This window comes from Pantherophis guttatus, chromosome 3, assembly GCF_059756535.1.
Source record: "Pantherophis guttatus breed Tessera chromosome 3, ASM5975653v1, whole genome shotgun sequence".
Lineage (NCBI taxonomy): Eukaryota > Metazoa > Chordata > Lepidosauria > Squamata > Colubridae > Pantherophis > Pantherophis guttatus.
In genome coordinates, this window is record NC_142065.1 from 118,713,782 (window position 1) to 118,731,893 (window position 18,112).

The 18,112-nt window shown below is 41.4% G+C and overlaps 1 protein-coding gene and 1 pseudogene across 2 annotated transcripts in view; both read right to left on the minus strand.

Annotated features, from left to right (window-relative positions):
* The window catches only part of LOC117662297 (uncharacterized), a 270,416-nt gene that overhangs the window by 179,810 nt on the left and 72,494 nt on the right, over positions 1-18,112 (minus strand). The gene's annotated exons all lie outside the window — the stretch shown is intronic.
* On the minus strand, positions 1,608-16,606 carry LOC148114800 (uncharacterized; annotated as a pseudogene). Its single transcript, XR_015732932.1, has 3 exons — positions 16,539-16,606; positions 16,210-16,293; positions 1,608-15,686 (listed from the first exon to the last, which is right to left on the minus strand). The product of XR_015732932.1 is annotated as an uncharacterized LOC148114800 (transcript).

Genomic DNA, 18,112 nt, shown 5'->3' on the forward strand with positions numbered 1-18,112 from the left:
AAGAGCTTCTTTTGGAAAGGGTAAGTTGCAACTGAAATCTCTAGAGGAATTAAAAGAAGAAGGGATAATTTTTACTTGGTTTCAGTATGGTCAGCTCCAAGCTAGATGGAAGGAGGATCAAAAAATTGGGGTTATGCAAAATGAGGAAAATTTGGTGAAACAGATTAGAGATCAAAGTCGATGCATATTAAAAGGTTGTATAATGCATTATTGGAAATAGACTCAGAAACTGAATTGGTTAAAGATTGTATGATTAAATGGGCACAAAATTTTCAGGAACCAGTGATGATGGAAACGTGGGAAAAGATTTGGGTCAGAAACGTTAAATTTACGCAAGCACAAAATTTGAGAGAGAATTTTTATAAAATGTTTTATAGATGGCACTTAGATCCTAAGAAATTATCATGTATGTACTCGAATTTGCAAGCTAAATGTTGGAGATGTGAATGTAATGATGCAACCTATTATCATATATGGTGGACTTGCAAGAAAATCAAGGCATTTTGGATAAAAATTTGGTGGGTGATGCAGAACATTTTGAAAAGAAGGTTGAAATTTACTCCTCAATTGTTTCTATTGGGTATAACTACAGACTGTACAGTTTCAGAGACTAAATTGATTTTGAACTTAATATCAGCAGCTAGGCTGCTGGTAGCTCAATATTGGAAGAAAGACTCTTTGCCTACTATTGAAGAGTGGACGTTGAAAGTAACAAACCTAGCAGAAATGGCGAAAATCTCGGCGTACTTGAAGGACCACACGCAAGAAAGATACATATCGGAATGGAGAAGATGGATTGATTATATTCAAAATAAGTATCAGACAAGAAAATATCAAATAGCTTATGAATGAGTTAGTTTTAAAGTATTTGGTTATCGGTAGTAGAGTTAAGGTTTCAGTGGGGGAGGTAGTACTTTGAGGATAAGTAGATTAATCTAGTTTATGTTTGACTAAATGAAATACCTTGTATTTTGCTCTGGGAAGTCGGGGGGGAGGGTGGGATGAAGGGGGGCAAAGGGTGGGGGAACGGGGGGGAATTCTTTCTTTTTTGTAAAATTTTTCAATAAAAAAAAAACAATTCATCTGATGAAGATGTTTCTTGAATAAATTTTTTTAAAACCCTATTAGTAACATTCAGTTTTTACAATTTCACATCAATTTTATCCTAAGATAATTGTTATCAAGTATCCATAAATTGACATAGAGTCAAATGAAATAAATATAATATCACAGAATGTAAAGGCTTGGAATTGGAGACAACCTAGTCCTATCTCTTGCCCAGTGCAGAAATATACTATCACTGTAATCGATAGAGAAATGTACTGTACTACTATTACTACTACCACTAACATTCACTCTACTTCCATTCCAGCAACATTTCTGAACTTGTCATATTGTAGAAAATACAGTGGGCCTCCCAATGTTGTGGATTCCTGTTTCAGAGAAACAGACACTGAATGAAAGGACATCCATCCGTATTATTACCAGTAGCCCCAAATTTAGGACAATGGGACCAAAATTCTATGGTTCTAAGTTTTAATTTTTATTTATGTATTTATAAAATTTGTATGGCTTCCCATCTCAGAATATCTAAACCTAGGCAGCTAACAATATTCAAAAAGAGAGTAAAAACAATATAACAAAATTGTACAGGTAGTTCACACTTAATGATTGCCCTGATTAGGGCTGGTTCAAAGTTATAACAACACTGTAAAACTAACTTTACAACTGTTTCTTGCACTTGCAACCATTGCAGAGTCCCATGGTCACATGATCAATGACACATGATGTTTTGCCTAATAACTGCTTCATTTAGCAACAGAAATTGCATTAGAGTCATTGAGAACTACCTCTACTTATTTAAAGCCAGCATGGAGGATGTAAACTGGACTAAAAGTAATGATGGGTTGTTGTTTTGTAAACATAGAAGAAATGGTTGCAGTCAGCACCTATATTTTTTCTCTTCCATGTTAAAGAATAGAAGTCAGAATTAGCCTGAAGTTCTACGATTTGTTTACTTTTAGCAGGAAAATCCTCTCAGTAAGAATGGGGTGCTTTTCAGGCTATAAATCAAAGAAAGAAAACATCATTTCTATCAAAACTGAATCATGAATTTGAATTTTTAAGTTACTCAATATTTTTATCACTAATAGATTCATATAGTAGTTATTTCCTCCTCTCCACCCATGAAATAAATTTCTTACTGAAAAAAAATCCTAATAGGCGGAAGAACTTTGTTTTTGGAGATGTTCATATGCCATAGAGAACCAGTTTGGTGTAGTGGTAAATGCACCAGTCTAGAAACCAGGAGACCTCCCTCTCTAGTCTTAATAATAAAATTGAAACACGGCAATGCAAAAAAGCACTGGCAGCACTGGAATCAATCGATATTTAAAAGGCATGGAAATCTAACACCTAGGTCCATGTTTTATACCTATGAAAGACAATGGAGAAAAACCAAAGAGATTTTTTAAATAAAGGAGATAACAAGCAAAATATTTCCTCTGGCCATAAAAACATGTAATACACTTGTGTTTCCTGCTTCTCTGGTTATAAAATCATATATCTCACTCACATGCCTTTCATAAAGGGCTCAAAATTATATAAAAATCTTACTGATGGCTCAGTTTATTGCCAGTTATCCTAAAAGCAAATTTTGTATTGTTTTTGGGAATAATAAAAGAGAGAGAGAGAGAGAGGCCTCCTTTCCAGCAGCTGGTCTTTGCATCTTGGTTACTTGCATTTTCTTCCCAGCTCAGAAGAAAAGATACCCAGGGAAATTCTCACAACAATGCTGTCCCTGTGATAATGCAGACTAGGACTGATTGGGTTTTTTGGCAGCTGCCGCACACTGCTGGCTCATATTTAAATGGTTGCCCCTCTCTCAGTTACTGCTTTTTAACAAGGTACTGTATTTTTTGGAGTATAAGACGCATCTTTTTTCCCCCTAAAAGAGGCTGAAAATTTGGGTGTATCTTATACTCCAAATGTAGTTTTTTGAAGCTTTTTTTCAGCCCTAACTAGGTGCTAGCCGAGTAAAGCGATCTCCCGCCCCCCCTGCCCCCCCGCCTTGCCTGCTTTTCTCATTGCTGCTTCCTCTCAGCTGTGCCTTAGAAGCTGTTTTTATCCCCAAGCAGGGGATAAAAAACCAGCAAACTAATGTGCTGAAGCTGACCAGATTTAGGATGTTAGCCAGATGAATACCTGGTAGGCAGATTTCCCTCCCCCCTATTTTCCTTAGTTTTTCTCCCCAAAAACTAAGCTGTATCTTATACTCTGGTGCATCTTATACTCCAAAAAATATGGTAACTAAACTATGACAATGACAAACCACTTCTGAAAAACCTTGCTGCAGGGACCTATCTAAGCAGTCACCAGAGTCAATACTGACTCAATGGCACCAAAAAAGCCATTTTTGAGTACGATCAATTTCCTGCCCCAAAAAAGTTGAAAAAAACAATTCATTTTATTAAAATCCTCACCTTCCTCCCCTAAATAAAACACTTTTCTATCCCTAGAAAATGCATTTCTGCATATACCACAGACACGTAAACACAGTTATTTAATATCATAAGTGAATCAGACAAATTAAAGAAAACAAATTTTGTTTTGACTGCCCAAGTGAGGTTGGAATTGGTTCTTTCTTATTGCACTCTTATTCTCTGTCTGTAAACCCATGAATATTGAGACTTTGTACTAGCCTCCCTGGTAGTAGCTGTCAAGATATGATTGTGACTATTTGAATGGGACCAGCTAACAACTTTGTTGGCACAAACCGTTGTTTTTCCATTAGGAAGATACTGATATTACAGGGCCATGTATAGTATGGTCACCAACAGGAATAAACTAGGCACTAAACAGATGGCAATGGTTAAATAGATGTTGGAATGGTCTGCCAAAAGCCATGAGTTCATTTTGAACCCAAGTTGATGAGTATCCATAGGAACAGCTAGGAGATTTACTGTCAGTGACACACTAAATGTGGCTTTGGCATACAAGACTGGTTGTCCGTGATCTTTCACCAGCACTATTAAATTCTGACTGCTACTGCTTTCCTGTTCATCTAAGTTACTTGTGGTACTGATCACACCATTATATAGCCCAATTTTCCATAGGCTGTTTGTTGCTTGAGACAGCTCATTGCATAGCCACACACTGTAGCCTGCGTCAGCATCAACAGCATGGACCTTGCCCACCACACACCAAAGAATATTCTAGTACAATAGGAATCTCTTCTGATCCAGACACTGCAGGTGCATTGTTATTCTCATCCATAACAAAGACTTGCATGGTCAAATCTGCATATAGAGGGCAGTCCAGAATCTTTTACTCTCATCTGGAACTCCATGCGCTTTACTTCCTCATAATCCAAAGGTAGTAAAATTCAGAAGTTACTGCTCTCTGAATTTATGAAGATGTAGCTGGACAGTGATCTGTGTGTCTCATCTGTCCAATAGCTGACCTGAGCACTTTCACCCATGTCTGGGTCCAAGGCAGATATCTTGACTATGTGAACACCAAGTTGATTGTTCTCCATGAAGGCAATATCATGCTGTGTGAATGTAGGCGCATTGTCATTTATGTCACTGATGGACACAATCAGGTTGCTGATGGTTGAAAGCAATGGATTCCCTTCATCTTGGGCTACTGCTACTATGATGTATTCTGATATCTTTTCGCAACCCGGAGGTCCAATCAGCACCAATGAATAGTCATTCTTAAAGCTGGATGTAAGTTTGAATGGAAGGTCAGGAGGCCACACAGAGCAGCTTACTTGTCCATTGCCACCAGAGTCTCTATCAGAAATACTGAGCAGCGCCACCACTGTCCCTAGTGGGAAGCCCTCTGATATTGGTACTGACAGAGATGAGATTGATATTTCTGATGCATTATCATTTACATCAAATACTTCAATCAGAATCTCACAGTGTCCTTTCATTGGAAGGGGGCCTTTATCTGTAGCCTGTATCCCAATTTCTCCTAATTTAATGCTTTCAAAATCAAGCTCCCCATTTAATCTTATTTGTCCATTACTTGGAACTAAATTAAATTAATCAATGCACTTAAACGGTATGGATTAACATTTCTAATTAAATATCTGGGTGCAAAGAGAAAATATTTGCTGCAAACTCTGTGTAGGCATCAGGAAGGGCATCAGGCCAGGAAGAGCATCAGGCCAGTAAATGCTCAGCTCCATTCAGTAGCCCCGACTCCATCCTGATAAAAAGAGATTACGGGTTCGTAAAAAGAAAAGAAAAATGTAAGGTCTTTATTAATTCCTTCATCAAGATCAATTGCATCAAGATTGATGATTAATGTTCCCTTTTTTGTATTTTCAAAAAGGTTTATTTTATATACAATTTGATTAAAAACTGGTGCATTGTCATTTGCATCCAGCACATTGATGACTGACAGAGCAGTTCCAGTTTGTTCTGGTTTGACTGCATCAGTAGCTGTGAGTAATAAATTATATATATGGATTAATTCTCCATCAAGATATTTTCTTAGCATAAGGTCTAAAAATTCACCATACTGTTCATTGTTTTGAATATCCAAGATAAAATGTTCATTTAAACTGATTTTATAGCTGAGCTGGGAGTTGGGATTTATATCATCATCAAAGGCTCCTAATAAGAACGATGACTTTGGAAGCCTAGATTCAGAAACAGTCAGGTTTGATTCAGCTGCTGTAAATATAGGTACATCATCAATGAGCTCTTCAATCTCATTTTATTGTGTTGCAGGAAGCACTTTTTCTGGAAAGTGTAATTCAATAGTTTAGTTTAGTTTAGTTTAGTTTAGTTTAGTTTAGTTTAGTTTAGTTTAGTTTAGTTTAGTTTAGTTTAGTTTAGTTTAGTTTAGTTTAGTTTAGTTTTATTAAATTTTTATACCGCCCTTCTCCCGAAGGATTCAGAGTGGTGTACAGCCAAGATAAAAAACCAACAATATAAAAGTTAAAAACAATTTAAAATTATTAAATAGTTTGGCCAATAATCTAAAATAAAATAACCCATAAAAATAATATTTTAGGCCAGCCCTGCTTGATGGAATAATAGTGTTTTAAGGGCACGGCAAAAGGTACGGAGGTTGGGAATCCGATGAATCTCTGGGGACAGCTCGTTCCAGAGGGCAGGTGCCCCCACAGAGAAGGCTCTCCCCCTGGGGGTCGCCAGTCGACACTGTCTAACCGACGGCACTCTGAGGAGACCCTCTCTGTGGGAGCATACTGGTCGATGGGAGGCTATTGGAGGCAGAAGGCAGTCTCGTAACTACCCAGGTCCTATGCCATGGAGGGCTTTAAACACCTTGAATCGCACCCGGAAGACCACCGGGAGCCAGTGCAGCTCGCGCAGGAACGCTGTTACATGGGAGCATCGAGTCGCCCCCATAATCATCCGTGCGGCTGCATTCTGGACCAGCTAGAGCCTCCGAGTGCTCTTCAAGGGGAGCCCATGTAGAGAGTGTTACAGTAGTCCAGATGGGAAGTGATGAGGGCGTGAGTGACGGTGCGCAAGGCGTCCCAGTCCAGAAAGGGACGCAACTGGTGGATCAGGCAAACCTGATAAAAAGCCCCCCTGGCCACAGCTGTCAGATGGTCTTCTAAAGACAGCTGTGAGTCCAGGAGGACACCCAAGTTGCGAACCTTCTTTGAGGGGGCCAAGATCTCACCCCCTATAGTCAGTGAGGGAACCAACTGACTATGACGGGACGTCGGAAACCACAGCCACTCGGTCTTGGAGGGGTTGAGTCTGAGCTTGTTTCTCCCCATCCAGATCCGTACAGCCTCCAGGCACCGGGTCATCACTTCAAGGGCATCATTGGGGTGGCCCAGGGTGGAAATGTACAGCTGAGTATCATCAGCATACTGATGGAAATCCACCCCGAAGTCACGGATGATCTCACCCAGCGGCTTCACATAAATGTTGAACAGGAGGGGCGATAGGACTGACCCCTGCAGCACCCCACAAACTAGGCGCCTCGGGGTTGACCTCTGCCCCCCTACCAACACAGACTGCATATGGTCAGAAAGGAAGGAGAACCACCGTAACACGGTGCCCCCCCACCCATAACCCCTCCAACCAGCGCAGCATGATATCATGGTCAATGGTATCAAAAGCCGCTGAGAGATCTAATAGGACCAGAACAGAGGAACAACCCCTGTCCCAAGCCCTCAGAGATCATCAACCAAGGCGACCAATGCCGTTTCCATGCTATACCCAGGCCTGAAGCCCAACTGGAATGGATCCAGATAGTCCGAAGTAGGTAGAGACAACTTGTGGCAGTCAGTGTAAATGCCACACATCTTTATTCATCTCCATGCTGTAATGGTTAATTTAAAAGAAATATGCTGGCTATTGTCTTCTAATACTGTGTTTTTCTTTCCAAGCCTGAGTATTATTTCATCAAGCTGGCCTGGCCTAAATCTTCTCCTTTTTTAAATTTAAATTTTAAACACAAATTTTAATCTGTTTAATTATGGGGTATTTTAAAATTCAGCCTAAATTATTTAATTTGTTTTAATCTATTTTAAATTTTGTATCTCTGTGTTTTATCCTCTGGCTGTTCACCGCCCTGAGTCCTTCGGGAGAAGGGCGGTATAGAAATTTAATAAAATAAATAAATAAATAAATAAAGGGTGGATAAATACCCTGTTTTCCCCAAAATAAGACAACCCCTGATAATAAGTCCAATCAGGCTTTTGAGTGCATGGCAATAAGGCCAAGAGCTTATTTCAGGGTTCAAAAAAATATAAGACAGGGTCTTATTTTCGAGGAAAAACGGTAATATCGCATTATAGAATGAAGTTTTTCAATTGAAATCATGTACATTTGATTATTCAGAATACGAAAATATTCGTATTGAATATGAAAAACAGAAAAGACATCACAATACTTATTTGAGTTGACATTACAAACATTTGATATTCGTGTCTGATATTTTCTTGCATTTTTACTACTGAGTCAAACACGTGTGTATTCTAATATTTAAAAATCCTATCTTAATTTGCATTATTTTGTCTCAATTCCTTTTGCAAAAAGAACTGGGATTTGAAGCAAAATATGCTTTCCTACACTGTTCTTTAATAGAAACAATTAAATTTGCTTGGGTTTTTTTTTTAAATTAGCAATTTAGAGATAAAGATCAATAGGATGCCACTCGCTTCCTAAAATACTAGTCTTCTTTATATTAGTGTCTATTATTTCTTTAGAATTTTGATCTGCTAAACCTGACTGTTGCTTTTAAATCAAGAACTGAAGTTGGTTTGAAAACATCCATTCTGAACCTGGATGGAAATAAAACAAAACAGACAAAAACAAAAACAGACACTTTGGAACTTTAGCAGTCCAAACTAAGAACTCAAAATAATATTCAAAACAAAATGCCTAACCGTGAATAGAGACACAATTGGCAGTGATAGTTTGAGGCTTCTATTCTCTACCATACACCATCTCAATAAGCTCTTCAGCTTCACCTGTGGGTGTGAAGGCATCATCTTGATTATGTAGTCCCCAATTCTCTATACTCCCTCCTGACTTGAGAAACCACTTTTATTTTCTGCCCAGACAGTAAGTCAAGGCCAAGCAACATAAAAGGGGATGGAGCAGTTTTCTTCTACAATTTAATAAGGATTGTTCAATAGTAGATTTCAGACTATAGTTTTCTTTTTGCCAGCTCTTTTATCTTTCTTTTCCACCTCTCCACCCCATACCTTTATCATTCATCAGCGTACTCTTTATGCACATCAGGCACTAAGTCAGCAAACACTCATTCCTTGTTGCTGTTGCTTACTCAGAAGGAGGCTGCAATTTTCCCTTTATCACAACCTCATTTCAACAACAGCTCACACCAGGGCAGCTGGCTACATAGGCTTCTATGTCTTCCTTCATCTGTGGCCACTAAAACTGCCCCTTTACGAAGTGAAAGGTTTTCACGAATCCACCTTTGCATCATGGCTCTGCTGCAATACCAAGGCTTGATGGGATCTATAATTTGCTCCCCATCCATGCCTTAAGGACAACTCATCTTTGTGTTGTTGGAACCACTCATCTCTGGCCAAGGCTTCTTTTAGGGGTCACGTTGGGTCTTCAGTCAGCTGTGATGGCAATGCTTCCTTTGTCTTGTGAGGGCCGGTGCTGCTACTTGCCTGGAGGGAATGATGGAATTGATGACCTCTTCTCAAGCACTGTTGTATTGTGACATTCATGAGAGGGTGTCTACCAAAAAATTTCAGCCTCCCAGTAGATAGCGGAGAGTGAAGGTGAAGAATTGGCTCCATCAACTTGTTTAGGAGACAGTTTTCAGGGAGCCTTCAGTGCTTCCAAGTTCTTGTGGTCCATCCACATCTTGAAAGGAATTTTACCGCCTTACAAGAATTGCCTCCAAATTAGGAGAGCCCAGCAGACTGTGTAGGTTTCCTTTTCCCAGATAGCCCATTGTCTCTCAGTCTCCAAAAGCTTGCAGGATGTGTAGGTGCATGGTTGCAACTCCCCTTTTACATTCTTTTGGAGCAGCACTGCCCCCATAGCCATATCCCTGGCAACTGCTTGTAATACAAAAGGTTCATCTGAGTCAGGGTGCTTTAGGACCAGCTCAGTGGCAAAGAGATGCTTTAGATTCTCAAATGCAGCTTGGCACTCAAGTGACCAGTTCAGGGGTTGGCTGGGCTTGGGCTTGACTTTCCTTTTCATCTTCAATAAATTCATGATTGGCAGGGCTATCTGAGCGAATGTGGGAATGAATTGGCGATAGAAGTTTACAAAGCTGAGAAAACTTTGCAATTGTCTTCTCATTCACGGGGGCTCCCTCTCTGATATTGCCCGGACCTTCCCAGGATCCACTTCTATGCCATTTTAAAAAAATCTGGTACCCTAGATAGTCTAGGCTAGTCTTATGGAAATCACACTTAGACAACTTCGCCTAAAGTTGCATCTTTCACAGTTTTTCAAGCACCGCTCTGACCAATTTCATATGCTCCTCCTTGGTTTTGGTATAGATTAATAAATCACTCAGATACACCAGGACTCCTTTATACAGGTGCTCATCCAATCCATCATTTATCAGCTACGTGAACACTGCTGGGTCCCCTGTAATCCAAACGGCATCACTCAGAAGTGGTAGCAGCTCAGGGGACAGTTAAATGCCATTTTCCACTCATCCCCTTCCTTAATTCTCACTCGATAATATGCCTCCATCAAGTCTAGCTTAGTGAAGATCCTCTCTTTTGTGAGGTGCCCCAACAGATCCTTCATCAATGGGAGGGGGTACATATTTTCCATACATATATAGTTTAGGCCTCTATAGTTGATGCATAGCCTAAAGGTCCCAGCTTTCTTCTCTTTAAAATGCACAGGGGCTTCCATCCTCCACTTGGCTGGCTGAATGAAGCCCCTGGCTAAACTTGTGTGTATGTAGGTATGGAGCTCCTCCATCTCCATCAAATATAGTTTTGGCTTTGGCAACTTAGCTCCAGGCATGATCTCAATTGTACAGTCTGTGAGGCGGTGAGGTGGAAGTGTGTCAGACTTCTTCTCACTGAAAACTTCAGCCAGATTGTGACACTTTTTTGGAATCAGTGGCTCTAAGCTATCTCCCCCCTCTAGTTCATTGGCAGGTATCACCTATGCTTCCTTAACCACAGGCAAATAGTGGCTTCTTAGCACTTTCACTAACTCTCATCGGTTGATACTTTCCTTCCTGTCTGCCATTTGCCTCTATCCCAATCAACAGATGAGCTCCATTTTTTCCAACAAGCAGGCCTAGGACCATGTCATCCCAGGAGCCACAATAAATAAATAATCTCTGTATGGGTCCCAGCTTTCAGCTTCACAGGCTTAGTTAGGTAGGTCACTGGCACCCTGCCCGTTATCGAACCATCTGGTTGGGGAAATGCTATAGGTTTCTTTAGCTTCCTTAGTCTCGTCCTTAGCCTCTTTACCACGTGGGAGCTAACCAGGCCTCTAGTGGAACCTGAGTCCAACAGGGGCATAAGGACCCCTTTTACACCCAAGGTTATCAAAATCTCTACCCCCCCCCCCAGTAGTCATTGAGGTGATGGGGCCACTTACCATCAGGTCATTTTCTCATTCACTGTTGCTCTCGTAGAATACGAGGGGCAGGGGTTGGGGTTCCCTCTCCATTGCCAGACAGAAGGGAGAACTCCACAACTTCTTATCCTGCACACATTTTCTCTCGTGACTTCAGTGGAATCTTTTTCAGTTGGCTCAGAGGTGGGGGAGCAGTCATCAGTCATGGTGCAAGACACCCCACAATATGGTGACTCTCATTCCCTCAGCAAAAGCAGCCACCAAGATTTTTTTTGGGGGGGTCCTCCTTTGGCTGAAGATGCACCCCCCACATTTGAATTTCTCAGAAGCTGCTGGGAAGAGCTGCTAGCTGTGAGTTCAGGGGGACTGAGATGAAGTCCAGTGGAGCAAGGTAAGCACCTCGAAGCGGCCTGCATGTCTAATAGCACGCAAATCATATCATGAAAAATCTAAAACAGCAGTATTACATTCTTGGTAAGTGCATCTGTGATTGCGATTCTATTTTATTTTAGAATGTCTGGCTTAGTTCAGTGCAATACTTGTTTTGGAGCCTTCTTTCACAGTACTCTTTTCAAATTTGGATACTGTTCTATTTGTAAAATAATTACTTGTATCCATGGGCAGATTGCTTACTCAGAGTCTCTAGTCTGGCTCAGCCATTCAGTTCCATTGAGCTGCCCTGCTATCAGCCCCCTCTACCACAAAGATCCTGCAGAAGAAGGACAGTATGGATAACCATGGGATCTGGCAAGGTGAGATCCATGAACCATAAACACAAAGCTTTTGCTGTTTCCCTGCATAACAGATAAAGTATCCTTGCTGACCTTATCGGGGATATAAGGTGGCAGGTCAAGCTGGTTGTGATGACGATGATAACTCAAATGAGCAGGAGATCATGGTCCAAGACAAAGAACTTGTTTTGGATGGGGGAAAGTGTGAATCAGATATTACACATTAGCGATGCAAGGAGACCAAGATACTCAAAAAGAGAAGTCACCTTCTGGTTAATGATTCAACTGTGAGGGATGTAAATTTAGGAAAGGATTCAGAGGTTTTGAAAGAGGTCAGATGTCTGGCAGGTTCAACTACCCCCAGAGACAAGAGGCATATTTTTAAGATAGTCAAGAATGCCAGTAAGGACTGTGATGTTGGTGCCATTGTACATCTTGGCACGAATGATTTGTCCCAAAAAGATGTACTTTCTGTGTAGAATGATTTCCAGAGCTTGGGGCATGAATTTAGTAGGATAGGCTGTAGGCTTACTTTTTCAGAGGTTTAACCAGGATATAAGGAACAAAAAGGAAAAGGCCAGCGTATAGAGGAGTTCAATGTGTGGCTAAAGAAGTGGTGTAAAAGGGGAGGGCTTTGGTTATATTAGTCACGATGTCTGCAGCTGGACCAATGAAAAACTGTACAAAAGAGATGGTTTGCATCCATCAAAGAAAGGGTCTGAGTTACTTGGCATTAAATTCACAGATTTTCTGGAGAAACATTTAAACTAAACAGTGGAGATAGAGAATAAATTGATACAGAATATTTCTGTCCCCAGCAATCTAAAATTAATAGGGTTATCAGTGCATGTAACATAGATGTTTGTACAGGTAAAAATATCAACCTCGCTGTCAAGCAAAATCAAGTGTTTAATAGTGAGTGCTATACCATGTACACTAATCAAACAGGAGGTAAGGAAGTAGAGCAAGTCAGGCACAACACAGGTTATGTAGAAAGTAAACACAGGATCAGTCAAAAAGGACTCAAATGTCTATGCACCAATGCATAGAGCATGAGGAATAAACAGGGTGAATTAGAAATTCAAGTAAATGAGGGGGTGATATGATATGATTGCCATTACAGAAATTTGGTGGGATAAAACCCACAAATGGAACATACAGCTTGAGGGATTTAAATTATTTAAAAGAAATAGGCCAAATAAAAGAGGAGGTGGAGTTGTACTATATATAAGAAATAACTATATCTCTATAGAAATAGAACACAACAATGATGAAAACTGCCTTGAATGTATTTGGATCAATATAAAAGGAAGAGGGGGAATGACATTGCCATAGCTGTATACTATAGGCTACCCAACCAAACAAACAGAAGAAGTAGATGAACTTTTTGCTAATCAGTTAACTAAGGTATGTAGGAAGCAGGGGTGGGTTCTACCTACCTTTACTACTGGTTCGCAATGGGGCCGTGTGCGTGTGCTTGCTTCACTCATGCGCGTGCGCTCTTCTGCAATGCACAGAAGCGTTCTGATGACGTCGGGGTCGGTGGGCGGAGCCTCCCGCCGGTTTTACTACCGGTTCTATAGAACCGGTCTGAACTGGGGGCAATCCACCACTGGTAGGAAGAACATCAGAATAATGATGGGGGACTTTAACTACTCTGACATCAACTGGGAGACAAACTCTGCACCAAGTGGAAGACCATACAGGTTCCTGACAACCTAGCAGACAACTTTGTTTCCCCAAAAGTAGAAAAGGGAACTAGGGGATCAGCCATATTGGACTTAATTCTCACTAACAGAGATGAAATGATAGATGATGTTGAAGCTACAGGAACCTTGTGATCATGTAATATTGGAATTCAACATTATGCAAGCACAAGCAATAGAACAAAGTCAAACTAGAGTCTTGGACTTTAAGAGAGCTAATTTCAATAATCTTAGAAAGAGCTTGGGAAAGATTCCATGTAGTGGTGGAATTCAAATTTTTTTTACTACTGGTTCTGTGGGCCTGGCTTGGTGGGTGTGGTGTGGCTTGGTGGGCGTGCCTTGGTGGGTGTGGCAGGGGAAGGATACTGCAAAATCTCCATCCTTCCCCACTCCAGGGGAAGGATATTGCAAAATTTCCATTCCCACCCCACTCTGGGGCCAGCCAGAGGTGGTATTTGCTGGTTCTCCAAACTACTCAAAATTTCTGCTACCAGTTCTCCAGAACCTGTCAGAACCTGCTGAATAGCACCCCTGATTCCATGGTTGAGAATCTTCAAGGGGAAAATAAATCAAGAAGTTTGGGAAATTTTGAGAACCGAAATTATAAAAGCCCATTCTAGCATAATACCAACGAAGAAGAAAAATAACAGCTCTCAAAAGAAACCAGCATGACTGCATAAAGAACTCCTTGATAAATTGAAAGACAAAAAGGACAAGTATAAAAAATGGGAAGAGGGGCATATAATAGGGTAGAATATCAGCAAATAGCCCGAGCCTGCAAAGATGAAGTGAGGAAAGCTAACACTCAAAATGAACTAAGGCTTGCAACAAAAGTAAAAAACAAGAAACAAACAAAAAAGCTTCTTTCAACATGTTAAAAACAAGAAAAATTCAAGGAAACAAGTGGTCCATTAGTGGAAGAAAGTGGCAAGAAGGTGACAAGCAACAGGGAGAAAGTAGAACTACTTAACTTGTTTTTTGCACCCATCTTTACACAAAGGGAAAAAAACAGTCCAACCTATCAAAAACAGCATCACAAAAAAACAGATTAGGAACACAAGTTAAAATAGGGAAGAAAATGGTAAGTGAGCATCTGTCCACCCTGGACAAGTTCAAATCAACAGGGCCAGATGGATTACACCCAAGGTTCTGAAGGAACTGGCAGACGTGATCTCAGAACCACTGAACTATATCTTTCAAAGATCCTGGAGCACAGGGGAACTGCCAGAGGACTGAAAAAGAGCTGATGCACTTCCTATCTTCAAAAAAGGGGGAAAAAATAGATCCAGGAAACTACAGATCTATCAGCCTGACCTCAATACCTGGGAAGATTCTGGAAAAGATAATCAAGCAACAAATTAGCAAACACCTAGAGGCAAACAAAATAATAACCAAAAGCCAACAAGGGTTTGTCAAAAAGATCATGCAAGATAAATCTTATTACATTTTTTGACAAAATGACAAAATTATTGGACCAAAAGAATGCTATCAATATAATTTACTTGGACTTCAGTAAGGCATTTGATAAAGTAGACCATAACCTATTACTTGATAAGATAGAAAAATGTGGGTTACACAGCATCACCACCAGATAGATTTTTAACTGGCTGACCAACCACACTCAACATGTAGTCCTCAATAGAACTACATCTACATGGAGGGAAATATGCAGTGGAGTACCCCAAGGCTCTGTTTTAGGCCCAGTACTTTTCAACATCTTCATCAATGATTTGGATGAGGTGATAGATGGGGAATTCATCAAATTTGCAGATGACACCAAGCTGGCAGGAATAGCCGATACTCCAGAAGATAGGCTTAAGATACAGAAGGATCTTGACAGACTTGAACATTGGGTCCTATCTAACAAAATGAAATTAAATGGTGAAAAATGTAAGATTCTACATTAAGGCATGATAAATCAATTTCACAAGTATAGTATAAGTGGTACCTGGCTCAATAATAGTAACTGTGAGAGGGATCTTGGAATCTTAATGGGCAAACACTTAAAAATGAGCCAGTAGAGCCAACACAGTTCTAGGCTGCATTAACAAAGGAATAGAATCAATATCAAGTGAAGTGTCAATACCACTTTATAACTTTTTGGTAAGACCACACTTGGAATACTGCATCCAGTTTTGGTTGCCACGATGTAAAAAAGATGTTGAGACTCTAGAAAGAGTGCAGAGAAGAACAACAAAGATGATTAGGGGTCTGGAGGCTAAAACATATAAAGGACATTTGCTGGAATTAGGTATGTCTAGTTTAATGAAAAGAAGGACTAGGGATGACATGAGAACAGTGTTCCAATATCTCAGGAGCTGCCACAAAGAAGAGGGAGTCAAATCTATTCTCCAAAGCACCTGATGGCAGCAATGGATGGAAACTAATGGACAAGAAGCAATGGATGGAAACTAATCAAGGAGAGAAGCAACCTAGAACTAAGGAGAAATTTCCTGACAGTTAGAACAATTAATTAGTGGAACAACTTGCCTCCAGAAGTTGTGAATGCTCCAACACTGGAAGTTTTTAAGCAGAGATTGGATAACCATTTGTCTGAAATGGTATAGGGTTTCCTACCTAAGCAGGGGGTTGGACTAGAAGTCCTCCAAGTTCCTTTCCAACTCTGTTATTCTGTTCTATTCTGTTCTGTTCTGTTCTGTTCTGTTCTGTTCTTGCCCCTCTAGGAGCTGCTCGCTCTCCGCAGGGTGGCGGGATCATCTCTCCTACCCAGTGTGCTTATGGAACTCAATCAAGTTGATCTCTACCTTGGTGGCTACATGGTACCACGCTTGCAGGTTGCACAGCACCCCCCTGGGATAAGGAATTTTGGTACAGCATCTTATTCAGTCCCTCTCAGAAAAGGTAGACCAGCAAGCATTCAGGCCAGTCTCCCAAGGACAGGCTCTGGAAATCTTGAATGTACTCCAACACCGGTCACTTCCCCTGCTTTAGGGCATGGATGTGGGCATCTGCATGCTGAGCCACCATGGAGTGTTTGAATCACTCTTGCATGAAGGCGTCAAGATCATCCAGCTCTGATGTGCAGTGATACCAACCATTCTGAAGTGCTCTCTTCCAGGTTGACTGAAATGACATGGACCCAGGCCACATCATTTGGGTACATCGTTCCATAACGCTCCATGTGGTGCCAAGCTTGAGCCAGGATATGGGCTAAGTGGTTTGGGCACCCATCAAAATGGGCCACCAGGGGTATTGATGCTCCTCCCACACCAGGATGAACCCCTGGGGCGGAATGCCAGCTGCAGCTATCCAGCTGCCAGCGCTGGGATTCTAGCCATGGCTGCTTGTTCCAAGGCTCTGACCACAGCCTGGCCTACCAGCACCACTGGCTGCAATGGAGGAGAAGGAATGGTGAAGCCTTCTGTCACTACCACCTGTGCTGGGGTCCCAGCCGCAGCTGCTGCCGCCGGGCCCCCCAGCTGAAGAATAGGAGGAGAAAGAGTAGCCAGGACTGTCAGAGTTTTCACAATTCCTGGCCCACTGGCAGTGGTTGTGGCTCCCAGCACTGCTGTGGTACAAATCTCAATGCCTCCGAACCTCTCCCTCAACTGCTCCATGGATAAGCTGTGGCAAGCGATTGAGAGCTTCCACTCAGCAGGGTTGTCCCATTTGGCTAGCCACTTCGCTTTCCACTTGCTACCTCAGACCATGTTGACCCCAGAAGGGAGAAGGGGGTCTTTGGCCTCTGTGTCAGGTCCCCATAGATCCCTATCGGAATGCTGCCATTCTGAGTGGAGGGGACCTGTTGACATTTTGTGAGCTTTTTAAATCTCTGGCCTTTCCTTTACTTTGATGTATCTTCCTGGGCTAGGGAGGAGGGAGGGATTGACTTGGGGCCATCTGTTTTGTCTCAGCTATGAGTAAACTTAGGACCAGGCTTAGGACCAGGATATTTGGCGGACCACCTACAGCCAGCAACAACATCCCATCGCCCAGTTCACGCCCATAGAGAGGGCTTACTCAGGGTGCCGTCGGCTAGACAGTGGCGGCTGGCGGCCCCCAGGAGTAGAGCCTTCTCGGTTGGGGCGCCCACCCTCTGGAATCAACTCCCCTTGGAGCTCCGATTAGCGCCCGACCTTTGCACCTTCCGCCGGGAATTAAAAACTTGGCTTTTCAAATCCCTTGACCTGGTCTGATGATGGGGTTTTTAAGGGTTTTAATGGGTTAATTTTAAATTTTTTAGATTTTAGTCTTTATTTTTATTGTGGCTTGTGTTTTATTGTTGTGAGCCACCCTGAGTCCATTGTGAGATAGGGCGGCATATAAGCCGAATAAAATAAATAAATAAACAAACAAGCAGTCCCTGAAAACAACTTCTTATCATCTTCTCAACTCAAGGTTCCCACAATAACTTCACACCTGTGGATTGGCTCGCCTCGGACTGAACAAGGAGGGGTGAATTTCTATTATGTTTAACCTAACGATTTTGAGTGGAAGCTTCAGATCCTGTCTATTATTCTTTTTTTTTTTTTAAACTTTATTGTTAAAAATAATTGGACACGGTGGACCCGTCTTGGTGATATCTCGACCATACAAAATGTAACATAAGTCTCTTATGTATTCAATATACATTACGACTTACTACTACTTACTACTTATAGATTATAAC